This window comes from Oryza sativa, chromosome 4 (genome assembly GCF_034140825.1).
Source record: "Oryza sativa Japonica Group chromosome 4, ASM3414082v1".
NCBI lineage: Eukaryota > Viridiplantae > Streptophyta > Magnoliopsida > Poales > Poaceae > Oryza > Oryza sativa.
In genome coordinates this window covers 15,605,197-15,618,608 of record NC_089038.1, presented here as the reverse complement: position 1 = coordinate 15,618,608, position 13,412 = coordinate 15,605,197, and the positions used below count along the sequence as shown (strand labels likewise).

General features: G+C 40.5%; 1 non-coding gene across 2 annotated transcripts; it reads left to right on the top strand.

Moving 5' to 3' along the window:
* Nucleotides 1–1,686: 1,686 nt before the first annotated feature.
* On the top strand, nucleotides 1,687–10,458 carry LOC107278506 (uncharacterized). 2 transcript variants are annotated; one of them, XR_010740562.1, is made up of 4 exons: nucleotides 1,687–1,814; nucleotides 1,928–2,008; nucleotides 5,229–8,281; nucleotides 10,050–10,458. It is a non-coding gene; the product is annotated as an uncharacterized protein (transcript). The 2 variants fall into 2 exon arrangements; XR_010740563.1 differs by having other exon boundaries at nucleotides 1,701–1,843.
* The last annotated feature ends 2,954 nt before the right edge of the window (nucleotides 10,459–13,412 follow it).

The window sequence follows — 13,412 nt, the reverse complement described above, 5'->3', positions numbered from 1 at the left end:
CCTGAGTGAGTGAGTGGTGATAGGGGAAACAAGAATGTATTTGATTGCACTTTTAGTAAGCCCTACTGGAGGAAGTTTAGAATTTCCTGGAAGACGTCATTGTCTTTCTACCAAGATGAAAGTTTTTGCAAGATTGTGCTTTTGAATGAAAGATTTCTTGAAGATAGTAATAATCTTCATGCTGACATATATGGAAGCAGCGGAATGCTTAATTTTTTTTGAGCACCTAGCACCTAATGTCGACAGATGGTTAGCTAGTTTCAAGAATGAGATTCTCTTGTATCTTGGAGGATGAATATAATGATCTAAAAGAGAGTTTTAGATAGGTTATAATCTTCATAAAGCTTTGAGTTTTTCTTTTTTTCCCATGTAATTTGTATTTGTATTTCTAGACCCTTTTTGTTATTTATAAAATTTAAACTACTGGGCAAAGCCATCTGTATGCCAAAATCAAATGATGCCCAAATAAAATATGCAACCTTTTAAATTGAGAATTTAGCCCCTCAAACAATCCAATATGAAATTCGCTCATATGAAGATTTAAACTCAGGACTTTAGAGTGCTATTTAGGTCACTGCAACTAACATGATTGTAGTCGTTTATTATAAGAATTAGTACATTCGATGTTGGATGGAAAGAAGTACATTCGGAAGAGGCATCCGATCCCGAACGATTATCATCAGCATATTGCAAATTTTAGATCAATGAACAGGGAAAAGCATTCGATTTCAAAAACGCGCGCACACACAAACACAAAAGAATTCACCCTAACTCTGTCTTCATTCTCTCGAGCCTCTGTCATCATGTTGCCAATTCTCTTTTGGTAAAGCGAAAAGAGAATAAAGATAGAGAGAATAATTACTCCATCCATTTCACAATGTAAGTCATTCTAGCATTTCTCACCTTCATATTGATGTAAGATTCATTAACATCAATATGAATGTAGGAAATGCTAGAATGACTTACATTGTGAAACGGAGAAAGTAACATCTACAGCTACCATTGTGATTTGTTTCTTCATCGGCGCAGCATGCATCACTGTAAGAATTTTTTTGGAGGTGTTCAATGATATCTCAAAACTTTATACTCCCTCCGTTTCAAAATGTTTGACACCGTTGACTTTTTAGTACGTGTTTGACCATTCGTCTTATTCAAAAAATTTAAATAATTATTTATTCTTTTCATATCATTTGATTCATTGTTAAACATACTTTCATGTACACCTATAATTTTATATATTTCATAAATTTTTTTGAATAAGACGAATGGTCAAACATGTGCTAAAAAGTCAACAGTGTCAAACATTTTGAAACGGAGGGAGTACATCACGTAATTCGCTTTCTTAAAGGTGTGTTAGTGTTCCGTATATGGCAATACACAATTTGTTCCTGTTGCTCATAAGTACACCCTCCGTTTCACAATGTAAGTCATTCTAGCATTTTCCATATTCATATTGATATTAATGAACCTAGATAGATATATGTCTAGATTTATTAACATCAATATAAATGTGGGAAATGCTAGAATGACTTATATTGTGAAACGGAGGAAGTAAGGTATAAACTACCCAGACAAGTGATGCTAGAGCTTTGCCTTTTGCTTTGTTCAAAAGTGATACGCATTAGAAGCTTTGTTAAAAGGAGCGAAACTCAAACTAGGGACAATATATTCATACCAGTTGCATCGATCACTGGTGCTAAGCTCCATCTATCTTCTGCCTGATATCCTCAGACACGCACTTTGCTTATTGCCTCAATTTCACTATCATTTCTTAATTGGTCTCTCTCCCTTTCTCTCCCAGCTCCAAATGAGAAGTGATTCTTCTGTCCCTTCTCTCTAACTAGTAAAATTTCAATCTTTTTTTCTGTTTGGAGAACCGATCTAAATTTTTCGAAGAAACCAACACTGAATGCATGTCTTTTTGTAGGGTGTGATGCTGATTGGTGAGATCTGGGTTCCACTTGCCCTGATTTGCTGGTCTTGAGGGCAATTCATTATGCTCCGAGAGGTATTTATTGGCAAAAATATTGTTTTCAATATGATTTATGCACAAGATGATTTATCGATTCATGTATGACGGGGCTCACCTGGACGCGATGCCACCTGACGCAGCACGTCCTGCTGTTCTCTCTTCTATGTGTGTTGCTATTTTTGTCCAACACTGATAAGTTTTTAAGTAGTATTACCTTCATTTTTTAATATATAATACAAATAACTTTTTTTAATATGTTTGACTATTCGTCTTTATAATCATTATTTATTTTTTATGATGTTTTATGATTAAGGTTATTCAAGCATGACTTATATTTTTAAAATGTTGGCACAAAGTTTTTGGATAAGATAAATATCTAAAAGTTAACGACATCATATATTAAAAAACGAAAGGAGTACGTGGCTAAGGTTCTCATCGTTTGAGCTTTGGCTCTACCGTAAAGCACACAAAACTCAACATTTAAGCATATACTAAATATATGTACAATTTATTTTAAGATTTATTTCCTCAAAACTTACAAATTTTCCACGCGCAAGTTGGTAATCGAACTCAAGACTTGCTGCTTGCAAGTCAACGGCACTAGCCACTTGGGATGCTGTGTTTTTTGAAAAAGGAAATGATCAAGTTACATATAATTTTTTTTTAAACTAAACCGGCAGGGAACTGCAAATTATATTTCAATTAAGCAGAAGTAAAAAACTAGACGGGTTACAGAAAAAGAAAAAATAACCTCTCGGCAAGTAGACTCGCCAAGCCCCTCAACCACGACCGGTACAAACAACACAACACACTGAGCACCACACAACTCTAACCAAACTACGACGGCAGAATCCAAAGGCGAACATCGATGTCGAAAAGCTGAAGAAGCGGCATACAACTTTGACATCACAAGGCACGTGTCATCGTTGCCAACCTTTGCCGCCCAGCGACCCAGAGCTCCGACTCCACGGCGATCATAACATCATTGGAGGCACCGCCAAAACGAGCAAAACAACAGCAAGCTCATACTTTAGACATCAGCCAAAGCCCCTGAGGCGCCAAAACCTGCACTGGCAACACCAACATCCCTAGAGAGAAACTGCAAATGTTATCGTTGCCAAGCAACGTCGCACCCCAACGACGTTACAGCTTCGACTCCACCTGACAGAGACAAATGAAGAAGCTGGATGCCACCAATACAAGAATGGAGCCAGGAAGGAGAAGGCCTCGCCAAAACCTAGGCATCTAGTGCTTCGAGCTGACACAGGAGTTCGCTAACAGTAATCGAAGCAAGGGTAAGGTTCTCCAAGACGATGCCCCAATGAAGGATACGACATGAAACGCCGCCACCGTCCGTCCGGAAACCGGAACATAGTTTTCACCTGGAGATTGATAGCGATGAAGAAAAATGCCATAACTACGCCTCCAAGAAAGGAAACGGCGCCAAAGGGCGTCGCCGTCGTCATGCCAGCCAAGTGCTAAGCAAGGCTTTCGCCAGCGATTTCCATCCATTGCCACCACCACCTCACACAACAACCGTCGCTGAACCACCACATCATCTTCTCAGCCACCAGCTAGCCCAGTCCACCACCCCACAGCTCCTCCCCGCGCACACCACCAGGCCGGCCGGAGAGAGGCACGAGCATGCTGCCAAGCGGGCGACAGTCCTCCCCTCGCCGGCACGCGGCCCTCGTGCCGCTGCCGCCGCCGCTGGCGGCCTTCAGCCGTAGCTTTCCGTGCCCATGATAGAGCCGTCGCCCTGCGCCGTGCAGCTAGATCCGGCCGCGGGAGCACCGGATCTAGCCACCGCGGTGCCGGATCCCCGGCCTCCCTCGCCATCGAGCGCGCCGCCCTCCGCTCGGCTCACCGCGCTCCGCGCTTCGCCCCGCCTCCCTCGTGCCAGTGACGACGCGTCGCCGCGGTATGGCCCCGCCCGCCATCCTGGCTCCCCGCATGGTTGTTCGGCGGTGAACTCCGGTGGCGGCGAGGCAGAGAGAAGGGAGGAGGGTGGGTGGCGGCGGCGGCTAGGGTTTGCCCCCGAGCCGCTGGCGCGTGGGCGACTCGTGGGCTCGAGGTCCCGCCTTCGATCAAAACTTTCTTACATATAAATTACTCTATCCTTTTCACAATGTAAGTCATTCTAGCATTTCCCACATTCATATTGATGTTAATGAATCTAGACATATATATCTATCTAGATTCATTAACATCAATATAAATGTGGAGAATGCTACAATGACTTACATTGTGAAACGGAGTAAGTACATCTTAGTTACGTGAGATTTGCGCTATTCAAACAAAAAGTACCTCGAGGTACTGGTATCTCACGGTATCAAATCGTTTCCGATCGTTGGATCTCACTGGACAGGATGGGCATTGTTGGATCCAACGATCGGAAACGATTTGATACAGTGAGGTACTGATACCTCAAGATACTTTTTGTTAGATCAGAGTAAACCTCTAGTTACATACTAGTTAGATTGTAATTACATTTAAGTTTTTCTCCTAGAAAAATGTCAAATGTTCTATAGGTACTCCCAAAATAAATATGCACATGCCAAATCATCTTTTTCACGATATTTCAATCCAAATCATTTTATTATTTCTACGCTATCTAATATATATCCCGTAACAAAGCGCGGGGCGTTAAATTTACCAGCACAAAATTAAAATTGGCATTTGGATAATTGATAAATAGAATAGTAGCAAATACTTAAATTTCCATGAACCATCGCCTTCCTCCCTCTTCATTTTCTTTCTTGCTATTTCTCCCATCCCCATGGCTGATGGGCAGTATGGCCGTTGGCCGCCCATCCTCGTCTCCCATTTGCTGATCAACTCTTCCTCTCCCGCCTCCATCGGCTTCCTGACCTTGCCGCCAGCCCGCCACAGTTGCCATCCAGTTGCTGATGGCCCCAAGTAGCAGCCATTCGCATGCGCTTGACACCAAACTAGATCTGGGCGATGATGCTTAGGATGGGGAGGCGGCGCCAGCCATGGACGAGGTGGGGGACGGTGGCTGCGGCAACAAGTCTCCACATCACCAGCCTCGCCTACATCAGCATACCTAGTTTGGTGACAGCTCAAAGTGGAGTATAGCAAATAAGGATTTCCCCCCCTCTAAATATATAGTTTCATTTTTTTTTCTCTGAATATAGTGTTCATTTGATTTTTCTTCTTCTAGACAGTCGTGTTACTTTGTACGCAACCCAGCTGAGCTGAGCTAACCTCAGTTAATTACTGTTAACCACTGCAGGTAATTACCGCAGAGAATGTTGCTGAGGCTGTTGATAGTATAATTGACAAACTAAAGAAATCAGATGTATCAAATGTGGTCTACTTTGATGGTTGGGAAGGATTGGGTGCATCTGCTGTCCTCAGAGCTGTTGCCAAACGGCTTACAACGGTCCAGATCGCAGACCCAGAATTGAAGTTTGAAAAGATAATCCACATTGATTGCTCGAGGTGGAAAAGCAGAAGGGAAATGCAGAGGAAAATTGCAGAGAAACTAGAGATGACCCAAGCAAAAGATCTTATTGATGAGCAGGATGAGGCTGATGATATCAATGGAAAAGATGAAAGCTCCAGAGACGTGATCAATGATGTTGGAATAGCTGTTAATGATGTCCTAATGAGTAGAAGATTTCTTGTGGTTTTTCATAATGGGAGTGATAATGAAATAAAAGATGTAACTAATTTTGGTCTGCCTCTATATCAACCGTATAAGGGAAACAAAATATTGTGGACCTTCAGGGGCAGGTTTCGGCTGAGTACCAGAATTCAGGACAAGGTGCAAGTGGCAGATGTTTTTCTTGCTGCCGAATTCCATAACAAAATATATGGGATGGAGTTCCAGGATCAAAGCCATTGGTGGGATATATTGTGTGAGGAGGCGGCAGAAATTGCTTCCAACACATGTTCCGGAGTAGCCAAGCTGCACCCAACAACAATTGCCAAATGTTGGTTGTATATATCGAAACTTAATTTTGTTGGCAGAGACATCATTGACTATGACTGGGCAGTTCATGCTTCAAACTATTGGGTGTGTGATGGGATCATTCAGGAATGGGAGATTGCTGATGCTCTACAACAAGAGATGTGGCAAGAATGGGACGACCCTGGACTTTACCACATGATGCGGAACACTGACAACTGGATTTCAACAAATCACCTGATTTCAAGTAATTATGGGTTCCTGGCTGCCTCAGCAGTGGCTCAAACAGTGTCATCATTTTTCTTGGCAGCACACCAAATTGACACAGAATCAAAAGACACGGTGGAACTAGTAGAATATTTTTTTAAGTCAAAGCTCAACCTTGCACATCTTTTACAAAATTATAATGACATGTTTCAACATGCAGAGAACCTTAGAGTGCTAAAACTTAGCCTCTGTACTTTTAGATTTGCTTCACCTCCTTTCCTCTGTTGCCGCGGATTGAGATTCCTTGGGCTTGATAACTGCCTTGATCTGAACATTGATGCTGGAGAGGAGGTTCAGTCTTGGAACTGTTTTCATGGTTTGTGGGTGCTAGACCTACAGTACACACAGTGGGTTTTCTCCCCACAGATGATTGAGGAAATGAACAATGTCAGGGAGCTCAATGTTGAGGGAGTGAAACCGCACAACTTGAGACATATTTGGAAACGGCAGCATAACAAGATACAGAAGCTTCGTGTAATCAAGATGATTGATCAAGACTATACGGCAACCAAAGATGAAAAGGATCCATTCACATTCATATTCTCAGGTATGGAAAAGATGGAGATTCTAGACTTGTCAGGTAACTCTACCATGCAAGCTTTTCCTGACCTGTCCAAGGCAACATGTCTGAAGACTGTCACTCTTGATGGTTGTGTTGGGTTGGATTCTGTCATTGATAGCAACCTTCCGGTATCACTTGAGGAATTCAGCTTAGTTGCAGCATCAGAACAGTATCCAAAGGCAGCAAATATTACAAAAATCTCATTATTTGGATGTTGCCGGTTAAAAAAGCTAATCTTGAGTGGACTGCCAAAACTTGAGGAATTGGATCTTTCCGGCACAATATTGGAAAAACTTGACCTGGATGCCATGCAGGCAGAAAAACTTAATCGTCTTCTTCTGTTTGGTTGTCTGCATCTTTGTGCAATAAAGTGGTCAGATGTTACAAAACCACAATTGGATGAGTTACATGTAGATACAGTTGGAGTACATCTGGAAGGCAAACGACAAAATAGCTTGTCACCTGTCCAGGATGATGATAAATTATTCCAATCACATGTTGTTATCATGGATCCTAGGCTTCTTCGGTTTCTACAGTTGTTTGCAATGCAAAGTCACCATGTGCATTTCTGCATCTCACCTGTTTTTGTTAATTATAGCAAAGATGAAGGAGAAAGTAAGCAGTGCAGTAGTGCCTATGTTGATCGAACAGTTGCAGGGAATATGTACAGTGATATATTTGACAGAGTTGTTGCACTTAGTGTTGCCCCTGTGATTTGTCCTTGCCCGCGGCTGCCTTTAGAGTCAAAGTGCAACGGAAGCTGCAAGGTAGAGATCAGAAACAGAAAACAATTGCAGGGGAATGACAATATCTTAGGAAATTTCATAGACACTGTACACTCTCTAAACGTGCATGATGACTCTTGGATGACTTGTATTCCTGGATCAAATTGGGGTCGGATTAAGTGGTGCTGTATTGAGAGATGCCCCAAGTTACATTCTGTATTCAAACTCAGAGACCATGACCAAATCAAAGCCTTCTCTTGGCTAGAGACATTCTGGGCATCACATCTCCAAACAGCCCACTGCATTTGGAGCATGGAAGTCAAGCATGTAAATGTTGATTCCTTCAAGAAACTGCAGTATATACATCTGGATTCCTGTCCTAGGCTCATCCATGTACTTCCCTTGTCCAACAACTTACCAAGCTTGGAGACCATTCAGATCCTGTACTGCACCAGCCTCATATATGTTTTCCCTTTGAACACAGCAAACTCCAAGGGGACAGTAAGCAATGATGCTATTGATTTCCCAAAGCTGAAGCACGTCCACCTGCATGAGCTTCCCAGCTTGAAAGGGATATGTGAGGCAAAAATAATGTCAGCTCCCATGCTGGAGACCATCTTGATCAGGGGCTGTTGTAGTCTTAGACACCTGCCTGACGTCAAAGGATTACATGAACCAAGACCCATAGTATACTGTGAGAAGGATTGGTGGGATAACCTAGAGTGGCCTCGGAAAGAAGGTGGCTATGATCAGTCATTGCTATACAAGCGGCAGTCAGCGAAATACTATAAGAAGGCCTTGACCAAAGGCTCTATTCTCAGGTCAAATCTATCCACATACCTCTATAAGCGAATAAGCAAAAAATATTCTATAGATTTGCATGGCTAGTATAACAGAATTCCATTTCAAGTTTGTTTCCGTTACTGCAACACTGCTTTATTATATTTTCCTCTTTATTTTGTTGATCATGCTGATTCCATCATTGGTTGATTTTTCCAAATGAAGTTTTTTTTTTTTGAGAAACCCCAAATAAAGTTATGGAGGACAGTGGTGTATAGTGGGAAATAAAGTAAAGGTCCTATTTGAAATTTAGGGATTTATTGGAAATGAATTGCATGGCTAGCAATACCACTAGGCATGCGATTCTTGGTTGTAACAGGTTGGTAAGAGAAGAATATAAGTGCAATTCGTAAAATGTTTAGTGTTAATTTTCCTTGCGTGGTTTTCTCCGGACCTTGGGAACTAGAAATGTTTTTAGTGTTAATTGAGAGGTAACATAGTGAGGTATATATATATGTGTGTGCGTGTATGTGTATGTATGTATGTACATGATGGGAGATCATAGATTTGGATGAACAATTTTGAGAAAGGGGGAGAGACTAGGTTAATTCATCTTCATTGCTTGCTTACTAGTAATAGTTATACATGCTAGCACTCTACCTTTTTGTACAGATTACTTGGCTTGGCCCCACAAGATAAAACTCTATCTACAATGTAATTTTTATCTTTAATACATGTGAATATATCTGAGGGAAACCAAATTAGCAAGGAAACAAACTATTCTTATCTGTATTTTCCAACTAATAGGAAACCAGCAGGCCCACAGTACCCAGGCCCTACATTTTAATTGGCACTGTTCAGGATTCAGGAATAGTTATTTAAACTCTCAATACTTCCCCTAGAAAAACTATTTTTGCACTCTTTTGAAGTTCCAGCACTGTAAAATATCTGATGAAAAGTCGCACCAAAATATTAGTTCGGCAAAAAAAAATAAATGATAAGACTGTTTGAAGCTAAGTGGCTAACTTTTGAGTGCTGGCTATTAATGGCGGCCTGCTGTCATTTGGTACTCCTTGTTTATCTGCATAGTAAATCAGCAACAATTATATGCGCACACCAAGATGGAGGTGTAGAAAAGATACACAGAAACTAGGTTACTTAGTAGTACGGTAAGCAAAGGCTATATGGTCTAGTTTACTAGTGTGCAACCCATATGCATCTATATTATTTTTATTCATAACCTATGGAATCCTTTCACCAAGTTTAGATATATTTAAACATGAAAATGTTTATTTCAAAATTATTTGTTCTTCTGATATTTTAATTGCATGCTATTTATATCAGAATACTACAGAACGATATACTGTTCTAACGGAATAGTTGACATCATCATGATGTCAGCATGGTACCTAGGTAGCAGGATCTAGTACCATGCAGTATCATGTCTGGTATCATTGGCACCAAATATGATACCTATGGGTATTGTGTCTGGTACCACGGTACCAGATCTAGTACCTATCTAGTATCAAAAATATCAGATCTAACTAAGATACCGTGCTAATGTCGTTATACATAATCTATTCTGTTGGAATGGTATAGTGTTCTGCAGTAGCCTTCTATTTATATAGACATGTACATATGTCAGACATTATATGTTTGTACCAAATATTCAAACTTTTATACCAGGAGGTCAAAAACTAGAACCTGTTTTTATAGTGCATTGTGAACTTATCATATATGGAGCATATTGAAAGGGCACAGCTTCTTTTCTGCAAATCTGATATATTTCTTCTATAATTCCAACTGCAGGTAGATTCAATTGACTACAACGGTCACCGACATCGATGATCGATCCATACAAGATTCATATACTTGGAAGAACAACTCTAAAGTCCCTACAGTGATTGGTCATTGGTGGATATATCAAGTTTATCTCTTATCTGGGTTCAGCATATGACTGATCTAGATTGTTTGTAATGAACTAATGGTTTTGAAGTTTGTTTCTGATGGAACATTTCTTGTTGGTTCTTTTTTTTTCTATTTTTTTTCCTTATCTTGTTGCGTCTGTATTTGCTTGTGGCTTGCTGGTTCAAGCCGGAGTGCGTCTAGTTGCGTGGCATGCTTGGCGTGTGGGATTGCCCTCCCATGATATGTATGTTGATTTGCTATTTTAAATTGAGTATAAACCAGAAAATGCTGCTGCTTGACAGCACCAAAACCCTGTCTTTGTCGAGTTTGTTTATTTATTATATTCTCCAGGTGTTCTACCAATTTGTATCGAGTTTGTTCCCAACAGTTTCTTAAACTAGGAAGGTAGCCCGCGCAAATGTGCGGGCGTGTATCATATTGTCAGCTTTAGAGACTTATATACCATCAACTGGATTATTCATACTATATTTCAAAATTATGTCTAGTCTGAAAAACCTTCTTAATCGGTATTGCTGGGGTAACTTTTTCTAAGCTATTCGTTGGCTTTATACTACATACTATACAATATTCATTCGGTAAGAAATTAACTATGATCTGACTTATCATTCAAAAGAAAAGTATACTTTGTTTTTGGAAACAGGTAAGTGTAAATTAAAAGCAAGTAGTTTTTATTCAAATGGAATGTTTATGGGCTCCCTCTTTTTTAACAAAATTTTTAAAACTATTATTGCAAATAATTATGTTTTAGTTGTTCCATGAAGTTAACAATCCCTCTTACTGATTCATATTGACATAATTCGAATACTTATCTAGACCCTGCTTCCCTACGATGTGTTAGACCCATAGTATTTTTTTAAGAAAAAAACAAAGTGAATATCAAGTTTAATATAACTTTTAAACCAATTATATATTTCTACCTTAGTGGGTTATGTCTTTTGTGTGCATGATGTAGTGAAACTAATAATGCCACCTGAAGGGTATTAGCATCTAAGCACTAAAAAATGACGCAATGGAATATGGTAACGGGTGTTCCAATTTTGGTGAAAAGGAAGAACCAATTTTTTCTAAGACCTTATAAGATTTTCCCTAATTGGTCCGCTTTACTCTTATTGGCATTTCCTATGTTTTGTTTTACTAGCAAAAGTGCCCGTGCGTTGCACCGGGTGATTACGAAGTGTGTACAGTGACAAAAAGTGTTATTTGGTTTAGACAATTAATCTGTTCAAAAGAAATTGTTTGTTATTTGGTTTAGACAACTAATCTGCTAAAAAAGACGATGGATGAAAATTTGTATCATGAAGAAAAATATTTATTTTTATGTAGGCAAGTCTAATAAAATACCAGTGAAATTTTTATACTCAATGTACTTTGATCTAGCAAAATGCCCGTGCGTTGCACCGGGTAATGATATGGTGACTGAAATTTGATTTGAACTATTTATATGAAAAAAATGAATTGTAATTTAATGAAATATAAAATTTTCTGCAATATTAATTACACTCTTTTAAATTATAGCAAAAGTGGTATTGCGTTGCAATGAAAAGAAAAAAATAGATAAAATTGAATTAAAACATATTAAATTGAAATACAAATTTTCTGAAATATTTAGGTATTTTTTAAGTAGGTAGGTATATAATTAAATTAATTTATAAGTAAAGTAAGTGTAAGAAATAAAATGTTATGGTTGGATTTAACTTTTATTAAATTTTCTATATTAATTACACTCATTGAAATTATCTTGGAATTTACATAGCTTAATTGCTAATTTTGATAATACAAATATCATTTCTGCATTTATTGAAATAAAAATCTAAACAAAAATCCTTTTTTCTCTATGGGCCTTTTTCAGCCCATTTTCTTCTTCAGCCCGCAAGAGAACAGAGCTACTTTATACCCCCATACTCCTCCTCTCACTTAGTGGACCGCCGGCCCACGTGCGGCCCTAACCCTCGATCGATCTCAGCCGTTCGTTTTGATGGACAGCTCAGATCAGATTAAAATTGATGAAACCCTAACCCTAACCCTCCCCCTCACCCTCCCCTCACCCCCTCCCCCCAGCCGAGCCGAGCCGACCGCCCCTCCCTCTCTCCCTCTCCCTCTCCCCACCGGCGTCTCTCCCCTTCCCCCAGCCGGCCGACTCCCCCGCCACCGACGCCGTCCCTCCCTTCTAGCCGGCACAGCGCGACGATGGCGGGGTGTGGCGCTGGCGCCGCCTTCCCCCACAGTGAGCGGCGGCGCCCTCCTCCCCGCGAGCGGCGGCGGCGGTGCCTCCCCGCGAGCGGCGGCGGTGGTGCCTCCCCCGCACCGAGCGGCGGCGGTGCGCCCCCCCCCCCAGCGAGCGGCGGCGGTGGCAGCGGCGGGAGGGCCGGCGACGCCCTCCCCTGGGGAGGTGCGGCGGCGGCGGTCCCGGCGGAGCGGGAGGGGCGGCGGCCCGGATGGCGTGGAGGCGGCGTCGGCGCCGGCCGCCGATTTTTTTTTTTTTTGCAATTTTTTCCATGGCTATTGCTTACCGAATCGGATTGTGTATTGACGAAAATTAGATGTGACGACCGGAAAAATAGGAATATTTATATTAGTTATAGATTTTATGCAAGTATTTTTTTTTAAGTTCAAATGACGTGAGATGATAAATAAAGATGTTACACCTGAGGTGCCAACTTTTTTAAAAAAGTAATCACCTTTTATATAAGCAGCTAAGATTTCGTTGTTTATTAATGAATGGATTGGCTGTGGGATGTGAGGGCTAAATTCATGGTCAGTTCAATTGTACTGCACAATGTAGGAGACACCCCTTTGGGATCGATTCAAGGAGCTCAGCGAGAACACAGATGGCAACTCTCTACTACTATAAAATGCTTTTACCGGTAATTTTGTACGTAATCCGTATATGACTCGGTTTTTAAGTTTGGCAACTCTCTACTACTATAAAATGTTTTTACCGTTAATTTTGTACGTCATCCGTGTATGAGTCGGTTTTTAGTTTGTTTGCTTTTGAAAATACAGATCCGTATTTAAGTCAGGTTTTAAGTTGGTTCACTTTTGAAAATTCAGAAGGAGTCATATAAGAAATCTCTGTAAAAAAACTTGCATGCTAACTTGATACGAACGGACTCCTAACTGCAGCTCATGATTTTCTAAAAATTTATATATCCAAGCAAATTCGCATAGTGAATTTCAGCTTAACTAAACCATATAACATCGAATTCCCACAATGAATTTCAGAGTGGACAATAATAAGATTAA